The sequence below is a fragment of the Haemaphysalis longicornis genome, unplaced genomic scaffold (assembly GCF_048455015.1).
Source record: "Haemaphysalis longicornis isolate Haplotype H1 unplaced genomic scaffold, Haemaphysalis longicornis Haplotype H1 scaffold_9, whole genome shotgun sequence".
Lineage (NCBI taxonomy): Eukaryota > Metazoa > Arthropoda > Arachnida > Ixodida > Ixodidae > Haemaphysalis > Haemaphysalis longicornis.
In genome coordinates, this window is record NW_027526460.1 from 34,000,767 (window position 1) to 34,018,361 (window position 17,595).

The window sequence follows — 17,595 nt, forward strand, 5'->3', positions numbered from 1 at the left end:
CGTATGCGCGAGGGTACGCATTGCGTACACGCAATGCCCAGGCCTCGCACAAAATGTACGTCGGCACGTTATGCAAGTACGTTCGTAAACATGCGTGTATAGCGCTTGTGTGTAGATACGTATGCATGGAAAAAGACATGCGTACGTGCGAACATACACATATGTACACGTACGTTTGTTGTACGCACTCGTACAACGCAACGTAATGTAAGTGTTTGCATCGTGTTTACGCACGTGGTAGCGGTATTCCTGAGTCCTTAGCATACCAAGATGCCCCGATTACCTTGTGTCTCGTGGAATCCTCGTACAGACTTTCTTCGCGGGGCGGCACTAATCGGGGCTCCTATTAATCATGCTGCTAGTTCTTGGGACATCGAACTACGACCGCGGTTGATGCGGAGTGTGAACAACCGATTTTCCATCGTACACCGTACAATCTTCACAACTGAAAACGGTAATGATGATTTTGTTTATTCGTGCGCATGCCATGAGAGATCCAGTCATTGTCGTTAAGACGTTCGCCTACGCCGTCCGTCAACGTGATTTTCTATTCAGGATAAATATGTAACGTTAGGGGGGTCTCATCTGTCTAGAACTGCGGTGTGTATAAATGAGGGGTCACTGAGGAAGGCAGCCGCGTACAGCGAAGCCTTCTAAATTCGCACTCGGATTAAAGTGAAAACTTGCTCCTGTTAAGCCAAGTTCGAATACACCTACAGGTTTAAGAAACGCAGAATGGCAGTGACAATCACTTGTTAGTGAGTTGGGAAAATATGCCAGAAATGTTTGACCAAGTTAGAGTTACCACACTTGCGGGCTGTGGGTTCCGTCAAGCTGGGCCGATTCATAGCTTGAGCGCTAATTACGGCAGCATGATTCCCAATTAAAGATGTTTTTTCTGTCTGTCTGTCTGTTTCTTCCGTGAGAATTAACGTTATAACCAAGGTTATAATGTTACTGAGTCTTACGGATCACTATTTTTTAGAATAGAATTGGCCTCAAATAACAAAGACATCCCCATCCCTTTCACGAAGCCTCTTCGGCAGACCCGTTCTTTTCCGTACACGCCTAAAGCTTGTTTCCGCTCTAATTTCCTTCTTCGCCAACATTTACTTTAGTCGTTGGCGTTCCATAGGTCCGTACACCCTAGGGGTGTGTTCTATTTCCTTTCATTTTCCGCCCTTCAATTGACAGGATGCGCCCCCTCAGGTGTCGGAACCCGCGCGGACCGTTGCTTCCGGAGCAGACGCAGCTATCCTGCGAGGCGGTGTTCCCCACTTCCGCCGCTGCTAAGAACGTCTCCTCGAGCGGTCCCGTTTGTTTGTTTGTTTGTTTGTCTTGAACTCTGCTTCCGGGAAAACATACGTCTCGCTGTCTCGCGGGCACGATTTATGAGACAGCTCGCGACGCACCCTTTCAAGGGGTTAGGCGGCGTCAGCACGTCTTGCACGCGCCTCCTTACTTAATATGTGCCACGTTCACTGACGCGTAAACGTCGGCTGCGGATCGGTGTCAATGGCGATCAATGGCGGATGAGGTTCGACCGTTAGTTTGAGTGCCGGGAGCATAGGTTGTTCACTGACTCTGAAAGTAAAAAAAAAAAAAAACTTTCTTAAGAGAAAGACGGTTAAAACTCGAAGCTTTCTCCCATGCAACCAGAGTCAAAGTCTAAGCCCAAAATCCAAACTGGTTCGACCGTGTCGGAATTACGCAATCGAATAGGCGTCTGCTTCATAACACGAAGGGCCCAGGTTCGATTCCGACCACGGGGAGCATCTTTTAGGGGGAAGACCCTTAGGGGCTAGGGCTGTTGGCGTCTCCTGTCGTCGTAACCGTAGTCCCATGTAGTCACGGCACTAAAACACTGCGACAGTCTGTTACGCCTCGTGCTGGAACGCTTCGTAACGCGTACTAAAAAAACACCGGGACACTTGTTTACGCCTCGCGCTAGAAAGCTTAGTGCTTGAAAGACAAGAGACTTTTACAGCAAAGCTGTATACCTGTGTACCCCCCCCCCCTCTCCCCCCGGACGGTTTCATTTCCATGGGAAAAAACGCCAAGGCGACAAGAATACACTTATAGACTGCATGCTTCGCCCCTCTCTAGGATTCACGTTAGTGGAAATGGCCCGGGATTTTTTTTTGCTAGTTTAATCTCTCTCTCTCTCTCTCTCTCTCTCTCTCTCTCTCTCTCTCTCTCTCTCTCTCTCTCTCTCTCTCTCTCTCTCTCTCTCTCTCTCTCTCTCTCTCTCTCTCTCTGTGCGTGTGTGTGGTGTGTGTGTGTGTGTGTGTGTGTGTGTGTGTGTGTGTGTGTGTGTGTGTGTGTGTGTGTGTGTGTGTGTGTGTGTGTGTGTGTGTGTGTGTGTGTGTGTGTGTGTGTGTGTGTGTGTGTGTGTGTGTGTGTTGTCGCATAGATATATCTCATTAACTATGTATGGCACAGGGCTTCGTATGCACGCAAGTTTGTTTTGTTCCATATTTGCAGTCGTTTTTTTTCTTTTTTCATATGTGCCAACCAGACATGGCAGTAATGAAGTTACTGTAATTAAATTACAGTAATTAAATTACTTTTTGCTGTAATGAGTAATGTAATAAATTACTTTTGAGTGTTGGTAATTTAGTAATGTAATAAATCACTGCAGCCCAATAATATCATGGACATTACTCATTACTTTTCCAATTACTTTTGACTGCATGAACTCGAGCGTAGTAGGAGCAGCGGCATCGCTGATCGTACTGTTTTCCAAGAGTACCCGAAAATGACAAAATTCTTCATTATGTTCTACACAACCCTGCCCTCATCCGCGCCAGCGTCGTGTCTTTTTAGCAAGGCAAAAGACATTCCGTCGTACAAGCGGGGACACTTTTCCGATGCCCACGTTGAATTGCAGCTCCTTCTGAGATGTAATAAAGATATCTACCATATCAACGCATAGCGCTGTAAATAAACTGTACATAAGTTGGTGTATAAACAAATATTTTTAGGATGGCAGTGTATATGTATATGAGTGTAAATAAAGTGTATATGAGTTAGTAGTGTATGAGTGATGAATTTTTGTTAAAGTAATATCATTAATTTTGAAAAGTAATAGTAATGTAATGTAATTACTTTTGGCCACCTGTAATTTCTAATGTAATTTAATTACATTATAGAAAATACCAGGAAAGTAATGAGTAATGTAATTCATTTACTTCATAGAAGTAATTTTGCCATTTCTGGTGCCAACCGGCCCTAGCGTGTACTGTTATGACGCGGCGCAGACGAAATGGGACCACGGCAACGCGATTTGTACGTTAACTACTGAATGAAATACAGTCATTTCTCTTTGTAAGAACGTCATATTGTGACTGCTTATGAAATATGTGAGCACAGCGACTCCGCGTGCGCCCTGCACGCACGTACCAGGCTGCCACGGGCAACGCAGCATTCGCAAGGCAGCCCTGCGCATACCCTCACTCCCGAAACGTTGCCATCCCATTTACGGCTGTACATACAAATACGCGTACAGCCCGTTCCTGTTCTGCGCGAAGAAAGTCCCTCGAAAGCCAGGCCCCTATACATTTCGAGGGGCGTTCGCTCGCGTTATTACGAGTTCCGGTTCTGCGATTACTGCCCCATCATCTGCACTCTGTCCATCGAGATCCGTTCTCCCGGAAGTACCCCCCCCCCCCCCCCTCTCCATCGTTTCACGCTACGCGTCCGAGCTCTCCACGTTGCCACGGCCTTCTCCTCTCGGGTCCAAACCACGCGCTCTGCGGGCTGTCCTCTCCTTTCGGTGACCCTTAATTAGTAGAACCCTTTTCGACGGCTGCTCCATGCCTCCAGCCGCTTTGCATAACGCTCGCTCAACGAGTCGCCCCTACTTTCTCCTCCTTCTCCGCGCCCCCTCTCCCCTCGTAATCTCAACGCTATCGAGGTCAGAAAGACGCCTCTGCATCACGCCCCCTCTCTCTTTTTTCTTTTTGTTTTTGAGGAATAATACTCGGGTTTCATCGTGCTGTGGCGAAATATTCCTCGTCCTTTAGCGGCTGATCAAGGAGATGTCAAAGCGTGTTGTTCCTCCTCCCACTACTGAAAGAACGCAGTGTGGGGGCCTTCCCTTCATGTAGGAAGTGTTTACCCTCTCCCTTCCGTCCATTCGCGCTGCTTCTCTTTCCCCGCACTTCGGAGGGGGCCACTCGGACGGAGCCCGGAGGTTCGCGGTGCGCGGCTTTGGTCCGCGCGCGTCTGCGTATGTGCGCACGACAGCTCGGTGCCCAGGTTCTACACATAACGTGCGGGCGCGCATATGCGGCCATGTGTGTGTGTGCGCGCCTGCTGTCGTGCCTCTAGATAAGAGGAAAGAGGGCTGGGGAAGCTAGCTTTTCGAACCCTCGGCTGTGTGGCCCGCTTTGGCTTCTCCCGACGCCATCAGTAATTAGGGATTGCAACGCTGCCCCCCTGTTCCACCCCTCCCTCCATTCCGTGGTGGATACAGCCACTACTCAACCCCCGTCACTCCCCCCCCCCTTCCCCCCCCCCCCCACCTTCCCCATTTCTGCCCCTCGCTGCTTACGAGCTGCCCTTGGGTTTGAAACGTTAGTTTCCCTAATGGTGAAAGCATTATCGCCGTTCTCAGCTGACAGTACCCTCCGCTTTTCTTTTTGTACGGTAGTTTGAGCTCGCACGACCAGTTAAGCTTAGTACTTCTACTATCTTCTCGTTTTTTTGGTGCGAACTTTGCGATTCTTTACGGCCTGGCAAACCTGATTAGGTTGCCGGCGCTTTTGTCAGAGTTTTTAATTCGAAGTTGCTGATTAAACTGCTTTGAAAACGTGGCTTACGGCTCGTGCTGAAGAAAGGAGACGTCGGGATCCCCGCGGCTACAAGGAAATGGTGCAAATGCGCAAAGAAACTTGTTTTTGTTCTCCATCACGTCAAACCTACAGAGTGATGCTGAAGCATCGAAGCTGGCAATAAATTGCATGCGAACCGAATACGTGGCCTTCCGCAATTATTTTCTGTAGGAAGTGCGTTTAAAACTACTTATAACCCGGTATCTACAGTCAAACGCCTGTATAACGAAGCGCGTGAGAATGGGGTAATTGTTTGTTATACACGTCACTTCATTATATGCGTCGCGCAGTTCCATGACCCCCTAATAAAGCGGATAGGCATAAGCAGATAAGCATAAGCAAAAAAAGTGTTTATTTACATAAACTTTAAGCTCCAATAGGCAAAAGAAAGTCAACAATTTTCTTCTGTACAGTAGTATGCCGCACTGAATGCAGGACCACCGCCGACCTGATGCTGCCGATGTTCATTGCGTGCTGCGGTGAGAGGTCAAGCAGGGACGAGATATATATATGCAGCGCGTCAATTGCCGCTACGGATTCGAGGGCAGTCGTAACGCTTGGCTGCTCTGGAAGCTCTTCATCTCTGCTCGCCTGATCATTTGTGGTCTGCTTTTTTTTTGCCGTTGCGAGGTCGTCAGTTGTCAGGTCAGAGCAATTCCAGGACCTGGCCTCCCACCGACACATAATCTTCGGCCGTCACAACCGATGCTGTGTCGCAACACGCGCAGCACGTGTTTATCGATTAAAGCAGCTCTGTGGTCGTAATGCATAACTCACAGTCGTCGGTACACCTATCAGTTGCTCGTTATCACGTGTTCGGGTAGGGGTATTCGTTATCAAACAACAATAATGCAGCGATGGGTAACGCATTAATTTCTTCGGTAAAGAGGAAAATTCGCTGCAGTGGTCTTCGCTGTAGTGGCGTTCACAATACATAGAAAACGTAGGACTCTGTCCAGGCCATGTGGCATACTTCGTTGTACAGGCTATTTCATAGTAGAAGCCTTCGTTGTAGCGGCGTTCGACTGTATTGGTTATTTAGTGCAGCCTTCTGCCCCAGGAATACGAATAAAGCGTTAAAAATTGGTTTATTTTATTAGAACTACACTGCACCGTTCTTGGCGAATACCAGAGATATTTCGAGGCAATCTATGGTGTGTTGAGGTGTGAGGTATTATTTGGTGCTATGCGATGGTGGATGTTCAAGTCCACTTTCAGTTTACAGCTTCAGAGGCATAAAAGCTGCATTAAACAGCAAATAAGGCCACTGCGGTCGATGGATGCATATGAATGAGCCGGTCACAAATTGCAGTACCTAATCCAGTTATGTTTCGAGTATTTAAAAGCCTGCATGCCTTGTAGACACGTGACTTGAGGAGTATAGGATACGTTGGTTATGAAAGTTAATCTTCTGTGAGATATAAACTCTCTTTGGCGCGCTGGCTAATTTTATAAGGACTTGCGTCAGACGCGGCCAAGACACCTCTCCGAATGATATTTCTGGACGATGTATACACTAAAAACAAGGCCGAATTCGTTGTCCGCGCTGCAAAACGAAACCTACCTGTCACTGCGCCAATATCAGGTCTAAACGAGACGTCAATAGAATTCACTTGCGCCATAGATATTCGGAGGTGACAGTGGTGATATGCCGCTGCCGTCGCCGACGCGAAGAAGCGCGCAGTACCGCGTCCCCGGTTAGCTCTTGTTGGCGTTCGAGCACTCTAACAACTCTAATCAGGACGCAGCTGTTTTTTAAAATGCCCTAAACGTACTATTTGCTTACAGACATCTCAATAACAAGATGTTTAGGGCGCGGAAAGCCAAAAAGAAGCGAAAGAGAAAGAAAACACTGCATGAGCCGCTATCAGCTGCGCTGCGGACATCCCGCAAGCGCCGCGGAGAAGCGGCGGCAGGCGGCGCAGCGATCGCGAAGCTCGAGGCGTATAGACTGCGTCGAAAGGGATATCCTGCACTTAATTTTTAATAAAGCCGGGCGTCGAGTTGCAGCAAGAAATATCATAGTTTCCCGTGAGGGTGTTTCCTTTACATTTTGTATTCAAGAAGGGAAAACTTAATACAGGAAAATCACGCATTGCATGTTCAACTGTCTTAAACATTCGTTCTTTAATCGTAAGAAGGTGTACTTAAGTACAACAACGTGCGTTAACAGGGCTCTCTTGAAAAGCTTCAACGTTTCCACCTTGTTTCCTGTTTCAGGAGAAATAACCGCCCCTTACACGGTTTTACACATGTTTCTCAGCGCTGTGTCCAACCCGAGAGGGAAGCCTGTACAGCAGCGCAATCCGAGCTCTGTACTTCCTCTAATTTTTTTCCCCCGACCCTCAGGTTCCTTCTCCTCCGGGAGCAGCTAGCGTAGCTCTGATGAGCAATTAACGGGAGGAGCGGTCCTTCGCCGTAGACCCTGATTAACGGCAACCCCGCTTTGAACCGAGGCAAGCGGCTCCAGGCTGTAGTACGCGCGTGAGAGAGGGCTAGAGAAGGAGAGGCAGAGAGAAAGGCTCCGCGGTTAATTCGGTAATTTCGTCGGCAGCGCACGTCTAGTAGCCCCCGTGTGCGTGCGTTTCTGCGCTCCTATTCTACGTAGCTTGCTCCGGAACGAAAGTGACTGCGCGGCCGTGGTAGACGGAGGAAGTAAAGAGCGTTTCGGTGGCTAAGAGTGCGCAGTGCTGAGGCAATGCTCGTTTGCGCATGGGATTAATGAGCGCAACTTGCTTCTCCCTTGCGCGTGTTTATACCAATGACCCCTCCCCCTCTCGCCCTGCTAAGTTCAGCTGTCACCTCTCCTTAGTGGTTTTGCAGCATCGGGAGTCCATCCAGAGAAAAGAGAGAGAAAGAGGCGTTGGTGGGGTGGGAGAGAAGGAAAGCGATCTATGGACGGCCATGTTTTACGCCGCCAGGGCTGAAGAACTCGCTGTAGGGTGCGACGCTTGAAATCCTTATGGAAACCAATGTATCAAATGGTGGGGGTTGAACGGTTCATAGATTTGTACGCTAGTTATAACAAATTGAGTGGAGATGGATTAAGTAAAAAACTGATTTGAGCTTCTTCTGGCTCCTGCGTTATATTTTTATTTTATTCTCGCGCCCTATGTTTAGGAAACACTGACCGTGTGCATTGGAAGGGCCGCGGCTGATGTTACAGCCGCCTCCCTGAAAAGCGTCTTATTTGGAGCCGTAAAAGACTGCAGAAACAATTTTCCTATATGCTCTATGGAGCCGCTATTACATTAAGCGGTACCATACGAGGTTGAATGAATTCTTGAAGGGAAGGGTACTGTCATAATATAGAAGTCAAGAATTTGTTTTCCAGATCTGGATACTCGTAAGATACAACTTCGAATGAATTGAGTTTGTGTTCTAGGCAATCGCTGCATGCGATGCCTTTGATGCGCCTTTCAGGTGGCTTAGTGCAGTTTAAATAATATACGAGAATACGTAGTCGCGGGCACATTTTCACATATCGGCGTAACAACAGGAACGAACATTCGGGATGTCGGTTGGCCGTATTGAAAAGCTTCCACCGCATTGTATCCGGCCGCATACGTATTTTTCTCAAGCATTGCGACTGTGTGTGGTGGCAAACGGGAAAACAAAAAGAAAATTGGCATAGCGTGCACTAGTGGTCGAAGCGGTGCCAGCTCCGCTCTAAACAGCGGAGCTGGTGATAGACCTAGCTTTTTGCGATCTTGCTAAGTTTTGCTAGGTTTGCTAGGCTTTGCTAAGTTTCGTTAGGTTTTGCGGTGTTTTTGCTAGGCTATACGCTATTCTTTGAGGAATGAGGTCAGGTTTAGCCGGATGCAAGACCGTTCCGGTCTGTCCTATACACTGACAGCGGATACTCGGGGAGGGGTGGGGGTGATCTAGGTCGACCCCCAGCTCCCCTTTTTCTGCAGCCTTGCACCACTATTGTGAGCTGCGCCCTTTTTTTTTGTTTTGTTTTAGTAGCCCAAGAGAGACTCAACTTTAAAATGTTATAATAACGGGCGCGCATGCGCATATGGCTCCTGTGATCACACTCGAGGAGGCGCGAAAGCCGGCTTCACTGTTATAATGCCTTATCTACGGTTGTGCGCCGTTTACTGGCGGCGTAGGTTTTTTTTTTGTATTTTTTTTTTCTGCTAACGCCACCAGACCAACCTCGAACTCTGCACTGTTAAGAAAACATCACAGAACTGCAGCTTTGTTCCCTTAAGAAGTATGTACTTATCCTGTGTCATTGAAACAGTGCTGCTCTAAGGTTTGCGTTTTCCCAGGGTAAATGTGAGTTTACTCCGGTAGTTTGAGCGCAACCAAAAATATTTGAACTTTATTTCTTCATCCTTATTAAAACGTAAAAACTACGCGATGTCTACAAAAACGTCGCAAATACTTGGGATTGGTGCCTGCATAAAATACACGTGGGACAGAAGTAGATGTAAAAAAAATTGGGAAGAATCATTGATTTTTGCTTAAATTAAAGGCCTCGAAATTGTCTGTTACGGTATCCGTTTCCGTGTATACTCTTCCTTTATCGCTCCGCAGATGTGGCTTTGCTAACGTTAATGAAACGTTCCGCCGTAACTGATGCCGGAGCGATTCGTTTTCCAAAGCAACGATGAAACCAAGGCATTCGCGCGCAAAAAAAACTGGCGCGCGAAATTCTGGCGCGCACAGCAGCGGAATATAAATTGCGCGCCGCTCGAGGGAGTCTAATCGCGCGGATGATGTATTCGCGGTGTGCCACTGTTCCACTCCATTATAACGCTCGCTCGCTCGCTTCCCGTTTTAATCTTACTCGAATCGTCTCAGCTTTCATACATAAGCTTTAAGATCGTCCAGCACACTGCGCACGTTCTGTCGTTTCCTTTATCGTTCTTTCTTGTCGTTGTCGAGCTACAAAGGCAACGATGATGCGTCTCAAGAACGTAACCGCAAGTGATGTATGCGCCATCGTCTGAATATATCATGGTAGCTCCGAGGTTTATAATTGAGGCTGTGCGTCACGCAGTCTGAAGCAGCGCTGGCGTACATACCCGTCTTGAGCGCTAATTTAGATTCTTCTTTTCGAAGTGCATATAAAACTCCGCATATAAAACTCTGCCTATGTACTTTCAACGAGTGGTGTTACAGATGCAATGAAGTTTTGCCAATGGTAGCGCCACTTTGCGTTCGTATGCGGGGTGTGTGCAGCGCCCGCCAGCGCTGGAAATTTAATTCCCTTTAAACGTGACTCAATTCCGTGTCGCTTTGGCCATTAGCGCAGGCGCGCACTCGGGAGTTCGCGTTTTGCCGTAACGAGCGCCGGGCGTGTAAAAAGCAGTGCGGTTATTAATCACTTGGATCGTTGGCTTCGCCTTCGATGGAGTCGCAGTCCGTGCAAAATGAAGGCGGGGTGGGGAGGGCGACTTGAAAGATTTTGCTAAGTAGATGAACGCGACGAGCTCTCCAGCGCCGCCTTCCTTCTTTATGTTTCGTTTTTTTTCCTTCTTAGCAGATTTTTAGCAACGCGGCCTAATTAATTTGGAGACTTTGATGTCCACTTCGGCTGATGTTGATCGGTAATGAGTATTAGAAGCTTCCGTGATTTGGCTCGCAAGCGATTCTAAGGGTTCAAGCTCCGTAATTTTGTTCTCCCTTAGTTGTGTTTTAGAATTTCGCCCGAAGTTGAGGTTCTGTTTCATTAACTTTTTATCAAGGCTAAAGCTTCATTAATTATTGGAGGTGCTTGGAGATTCTCGTTCGATTGCGCGTTGATGAACGGGAGCGGTGCTTAACTTTTTTTTTCTTCTCCAAATTGGAATATACTAAATATGCATTGTTCGTGGGAGCCGCTTGTGAGGTGTTGATTGATTGATTGATTGAAACGTTCCATTTGTTTAAAGATACATGTTTTGTGGTTGAAAATTCAGAGTATTTTGGGAGGGTTACGACATTGCCCGGCCATGGAGGGAAAGCGTTATAGGAATTATGCTGGGTTTGTTTTATATGCACACATGCTGGCGCGTCGACCGGCTTAACGCGCACCCGAAATTTTTCAGGCCATTTCTCCAGAGCCACTTCCAGTGACATACTTTCGGTGTCCGACTTTGCGTAAAAAAAGTACTGGTTTACTTGTTGTGTCGAGATACGACACACAAAGGAAGGCAGAATGTACGGGACCCAAACATGGTTGAGCATGTTATCAAAAGCTAGATGTTTTTTTTTTAATAACGCAAATATGTAAGTTGCTTTTATGGTTCTTTGAAGCTTTTCTGACCGACATTTCCCCGCTGAAGGTTTTAAGTGACGATTTCAGCAGGAATTGGGTATAGGAATTGCGGCATCTTACCAACTGCACGAACGACACGGTCTTTAAAGCGCGAGACACATGCACGACTGCGCCGTCGCATGCGGTGCACGACTTGTCGGAAATATGGCTGCCCCGACTAGTCGTACATGTGAATTCGGGACACATGGCCCCATGCGCACGTGGAACTAGCGTAGGGCTCGGAACTAGCCACTAGCCACTAGTGCCTCCGCGAGGCTTTGAAAGAAATCTTTCACAGTGACGTCATTAGGACGTTACCTTTCGGCTTTTATTGGTTGCGTCCGCACGACGGTCGCAACGATCGTGCCATTGCATCTGTCTCGCCAGTCGCACGTTGTGAGCCTCCTCCTACCAGCGTACGAAGCCAGAACCGGTCCTGTGCGATCGTCGTAACGATCAGTCGCATGCTAATCGCATGCTGTAATCGTGCATGTGTTTCGCGCTTTGAGCGCGAGACACATGCACGACTGCGCCGTCGTAGGCGATGCGCGACTGGTCGGGAATAAGGCTGCTACGACTAGTCGTACGTGTGAATTCGGGACACATGCTCCAAAGTGCGCGTGCGATGCGCCGACCACTTTGTTTGCTCCATTATTGCCTCCCTGCTCCGGTGTACTTCGACCGATTGGGACTCATGCTAGAGAAAGTTGGAAAAGTCAAAAGAAAATCCGCGTTTAATTTTACGGAATAAAAGGGCTATGAAGTCATGCAGTAAGTTTTATGTGGTCAGTCAGCCAAGGGATGCAAGAGCGCTTAGAAACGCCATAGTTTGCTCGTGCCACTGACGTCTCTGGCAACGAGTGCCCTCCGCATTCCCGCGTTTTGCTCGTCAACTACTGCTCTGATGTTGGAGTTCGCTTTCTTCGCTGCAGCCATGATCCACTGGACGTACAAAGCTAAGCTACTCCTTTTGAAAAAGAAAAGTTCTCAGAAAGGAAAAAAAAAAAATAAACGAAAAGAAAGCACTGGGTTTGGCCAGCGTGGAGGAGTCGCCTTACGGAGAGCGAGCTTCGGTGATTACCTGCGTTGCTGGTAGCCGCTTAGGGTACTGCGCTCCCTTACAGCGCCTCCTCGCGGCCTTGAAAGAAGCTTTTACACTGACGTCGTTATGACGACACCTTTGTTCTCTCATTGGCTGCGGCCGTACGATAGTCGCGACGATCGTACGATTGCATCTGGCTCGCCTATCGCACGTCGTGAGCCTCCTCGGACGAGCGTGCGACGCCAAAACCGGCCCTAATGATCAGTCGTAATGATCAGTCGCATGCTACTGGCGTATGCTCTAGTCATGCATGTGTCTCGCGCTTAAAGGTTTCACCTGTCGCGGTGCATGTTCAAAAGCATAAGGAAGCTGCACGCCGCGCTTTCGAGAACTCTGGAGCGCTTTTCGGTGTTGAACTACGGTGGTGGAACAGCCGACGAAAAGTTATTTCGAAACCGCGCAGTGTTTGCAGAGCAAACGCGTTTTGGCCGTCGCTTCCAAACCAAACAAGCCAGAGACTGCGACCATATGAGTGCGCATAAGTCCACTTTCCGAGACTCCGACTATACGTCGTTTAAATACGCCCTCGTGTTCATCGGGAGTCGCGGGCTCCCGGCAAACAAGCAAAAGTAAGCGGCTGGCACAGAGCTCGAGTCGCGCGGATTCGTTGCCGAGCGCTCGTTGCGCGCCTTTCCGCGTGCACACCTCCGGCGCGATCGAGAACCCGCGCAGCCCGCGCAGTGATGGATGACGCTAACTTGGCGGGGGTGCTGGCCCGGGCCGGTCTCTCACGTGGTGCATAATTCATTGCCGCCGAAGACCAAGTGGAGCCAATTTCGATTCGCCAGCACCCGAAGCCGCGTATCGAAGCCTGCCTTATACGCATTTCGCCAGAGCACGCTGAATCACGAATCGGGGAGCATGTGGCGGCGTCTGTACGTTTGGGGCGGTAGTTTAACTCGTGCGCCAATTAATCTTTAGGGGAAAGAGAGGATGTATCCGTGCATGACCAAAAAGGAGAACGGGTGCCCGCTGTAATCCAATGGTGGGAACAGCAGAGGGGACAACGCCCACCCTTGCGGTATACACCGCCTCCCTCAAGCCAGGCTCAAATGCGCGAGAAAGGCGTGCGTGAGAGCCAAAAGTGATGGATCGTGCCACACTTATTTTTTAAACTGCGACAGGCGCTGTGTGCTCTAAAAACCCAGATCGCCCTTTGTTCAACTTCACATGCTGCATAGAGCGTTCCGGATTGCGGCCCAAACCGTGTGTCGTTGCGGTTGGTGGGCGCCACCGCAAAAGAGTCAAACTTGTCGGTTTTAGAGACTATAACTAGGTCCCCTTAAACTCGTTGATATGACTCGTAGAATCCTTGTTCTTCTAAGTTGCGCGATACAGAATAGCAAGGCAGATTAAAGAAACACAGAGTGAGCGACCATCCAGAACTCCTTATTTGCGCCAGCCTTGTGCAATTAAACCTCATGGAGTAGCCCTCTGTCTCATTATTCATCGGATTTATTGATCCGCAGCTATTTTATATATTCGAAAGAAAAAAAAAAGCACAACAGATGACGACCTTTTGCTCTCCTCGTGAACTGTAGCAGGCGTGTTTGTCATGTGTTTTGGTTCAATTTCGGTATGCAATATTGTAATGCTCACCTATTTCGCAATGAGTGTTGTCTCTTTGCGCAGGAAAGAGGATATGCAGGGGTAGTTGGAAGGCCATGGATGAGGACTTCATATTGCAGTTGACATAAATAGGCTGCTTGTGGTGGTGGTGGTGTCGATGAACTTCGAGTGTGTCGTCATGGCCGAGGTCACCAAATGGGGTGAGAAATAGGGTGAAACAAAAAATTAATTTAGAACTAAAACTTTAGAACTACCCCTCAAGCGGTGCACTAGAAGACCTTTGTACTGTGTAAAAGGGTTATAACATGTTTCAACGCTCCCCAGGGCTTCACACGTCCGCTGCTGGCGACAGCTGCAAATTGTCCATTCCTTGTTAGGAATGATGTGCGAACGGGGGAAACTAGAATTTACAGCTTTTAACAGCGACCCGGCGTTAAGGAGCCAAATTCAAATTTTAAGCTCGTATATTTGAAGAAAAAGAAACGTGCCAAAAGCAGCGTACTCGGTAAGGATGTCGGGCGGATTCACGTTGCCGGACTGAGTACAGAAAAAAAGAGCCAGCAGGAGATCGAACTAAAACCGCGCGGTGACGTAGATGAAGACCACAGCAGTGATTGGCACCCGGCGGAGGTGCGAGCGTGGTGCGTCCAAGGAGGTTCCTTGGGTGCGTCACAGCAGACGTCACGAAATTGTGCGAGGACGATGGTGCGCACGAGCAGCGGGATTTCTGAAACCGCATCTCCCGCGAAGAAAGCAAGTGCGCGTGAAACCGACTAAAAATCACATTTTTTATTATAGTGCCAAAGTATTCTAACATTACTAGAGAACATTCCCTCGAACTGGCATCATCAGATGTGCACCAGAAGTCATTTAAAAATGGCGCCAAACGTGCACTTACGTGGCCCCGCCTAGTCGCTGCAAGTTTTGTTTGACGCACAGTGGTATTTATTGTTATATTTTCTTCAAAAATGCGTGATAATGTTTATTTTTATAATTACTGACAAATACAGCGCATATTTATTTGAATTTTCTCGTAGCTGACTATATGCCGTAATAGCGCTGCTGCGTTAGTTGAAATAGCGTTGCGCATGCATTGCGAAACGTTTGTTTACGTCAGGTCGGTCGTCTGTTCTGTTTGCGCGACGTAATTGGTTTCTTTTTCGATATATTAGAGCGATCTTTCACGTCTGAAGTCCACTGTGATAGTAGCATTGCATCGCTTTTCTCAGACTCCGCGCAAGAAGCGACAATTTGAAAAAAAAAAAAATAAATAAATAAAACGAAAAGTTTGAAATGGTATTTTTCGAAATACCATTTCCGCTGAGGAAAGGAACATTTTCTCTTCAACTACTTGAGTTTCCGGAAGCATTTTTCGTGAGTTGTTTATTAATGCTATATACCCATTATGGACCAGATTAAGCATGTTCTCACTAAACTTTTTTTATTTGCACTTTATTCTGTCGACAATGATTAAAATTTGTGTTTGTGCTATGTAAATATTAAAAAAAATCAATGCTATTGCCACCATTATTTTTCTGTTTAGGAAGAAAGCCTGAGGCACTTAGCACACATAGAAAATGTTTCAGCTCTGTGCCTGTAAAAACATTTCTGCAAATGTTCCTTAAGCCGAGAAAAAAGCTAACTTTAAAATTTCATTTGAACACCTATTAAATATTTCTGGGTGAAATTCTGCGCACGGTTAGTAGATATTTCTTATGCTTACTCTGCGAAATTTTAAGTTGATTGCTCTAAAAGCAGCGAAGTTAGCCGCAGACGTATTTGGACACCTACGTCCACTATGCCCCCCCCACCCCCTTTCCCCCTTAAGAAACTCGGAATGTTGTCCTGCACGATCTTTAACCCGGCGAAGTGATTATGTAGTGCTTGCAACTTTAACGGTGGCCAATTAGGGTCTTCGATAGTCACCAGCCCATTCATCAGCCGTCGGTGGATCAGTGCGGGGGTAATGCGTTCCTCAGTGAGTAAAGATATACCGTCGCCCCGCGTCAATCTGGTTTATCTTTTTCTCCTCGAGTCTCTTGCCTCGTATCTCCACCAGCAACACCGCATTCCTGCGCTTACATCCCCTACTGCTGGATACTTGTGTACTCCACATTTTCTTCGTTGTTCGTATCGCGCAAATCTACCCAGCCGCACTTCTTCCTCGCCAATTTCAGCGCGAATTTCGTTGGTTTCCCGAACACGTTTGTTCTATGTTGAACGATTACGCTGGCCAAGCGTTTCTTGGGGGCGTTGAGGTCTCAAATGAAATTTCTGACGGACCCGCCTGTGCTTCTTTGCAGGTGATGCTGTGTGGGCGGATTCAAGTGTCTGCAGGATGGAGCGAAAGGAGAAGGCGACATGGCCAGCAGCCTCCCTGCGCGAATTCTGGGTATGTCTGCCGCTGCGGTTTTTCTTATAGCAGCAGTTGTTGCTAGTGTGGGTGTACATTTACGCCTGCCATTGGGCCTAGCTATAAACCTTTTACACATGTCTTGAGGCAACAGTTACGCCCAGAACGGGTAACTAGTAGTTCCTCTAAAATGCTAATGTATGCAGCCGATGAACTTCGATTTCAGCGAGATGACATAAATCTAAATCCAAACTGCGCTTTGCCTTTGAACCTCTTCACGTACGCCCGAAGCCTTTGTAAGACTGTGGCTCAGTGCGTTAGTCCTCAGGCGAACTATATCGCGCATCGGTCGCCGGTGCCAAACAGAGAGCTTGGCTCTGGTTTTGTTTATAGTAAGTAGGGCCACCTCTTCTGAGAGGGTGCCACGAAATTAAGAACTTTGAACAGCGGCATCCAGCCAGTAAGACCGTACTTAACATACGCACATCCACACGCACCCACCCTTACACCACCACGCACACATGCCCACACGGACACACACATACATGCACATACACCCACACGCACACACACACGCGCGCATTCCGTAGAGATGGTTACAAAATAACGTAGTCTTATTTCTCTTGAAGACCCTGACCGCTTCTTTCCTGTGTGGAGCTACGTCGAACTTACGTTGGCTGGACCGAGAATTGAGCGTGGTACGATTAATGACCATTCCCCTACGGCAGTTCCCTTCCAGCAGGGAGCAAAGGGATCCGGGCAGCAAACGGTTGCGATCGAAGAAAGCTTGGGCTTGTTGTCACTGGGACCGTCTCGTCGTCGACCACCGACCTGTTTTTCTTTCCGCAGCCTGGAATAACTTCCCGCGCTGCCTGCTGGTATGTCCGACACCGCCATGTTTGGAGCCGGGCGCGAAGGTGGGGGGAGGCAAAGTGCCCGGTACTTTCCACCCTGCGGGGATTCCGGGAATGCTTACGCCCGTCCGAGAAATGGGCTCGCGACAGCTGCGACAACACCGCGAGCGACAACCGCACTCTTCTCTTCCCCCCCCCCCCCCCCTCGTCTGGAGCTCTAGAGCTTTTTTATTTGCGTTTTTTATCTTCAAAGTTCGATGGGGAAGTTCTGCGTGTACGTACCAAAATATTGACCTCAATTCACGGTCCTGTGTTCCTCATCGACGCGCAGTTGTTGAATGGAAGCGCAGGCTACTGCGCTTTCTTTCTTTGCGGGGTTCTTGTTTCCTACACCTTATCTAGGTGTTCCCCCTGTATACCGAAAAATTCCTGACCTGAATTCGCCAGTAAGAAACTGAGAAGGGAGCGGCGTGTGCCAGGGAGCTTTGCTTATCTGAACCCGCCCTGGACGTCGGCAGATGGTGCCGACCTGTCTTCGCTTTTTTCTGTGCGTGTTAGCGGTTGTGCCTGTGTGTTATCCGGCGTGTTTTTTGCGGACTTTTTGGGAGGAGAACTTTCACCCGGTTGCTTGT

At 48.2% G+C, this 17,595-nt stretch overlaps 1 protein-coding gene across 4 annotated transcripts in view; it reads left to right on the top strand.

Annotated features, from left to right (window-relative positions):
- LOC144152740 (uncharacterized) overlaps nucleotides 1-17,595 on the top strand; it is a 203,813-nt gene that overhangs the window by 140,582 nt on the left and 45,636 nt on the right. For all 4 annotated transcript variants that reach the window (XM_077684156.1, XM_077684160.1, XM_077684159.1 and 1 more), the window contains one exon: nucleotides 16,060-16,148. The gene's annotated coding sequence lies outside the window, so the exon portion shown is untranslated. The remainder of the gene's footprint in view (nucleotides 1-16,059; nucleotides 16,149-17,595) is intronic.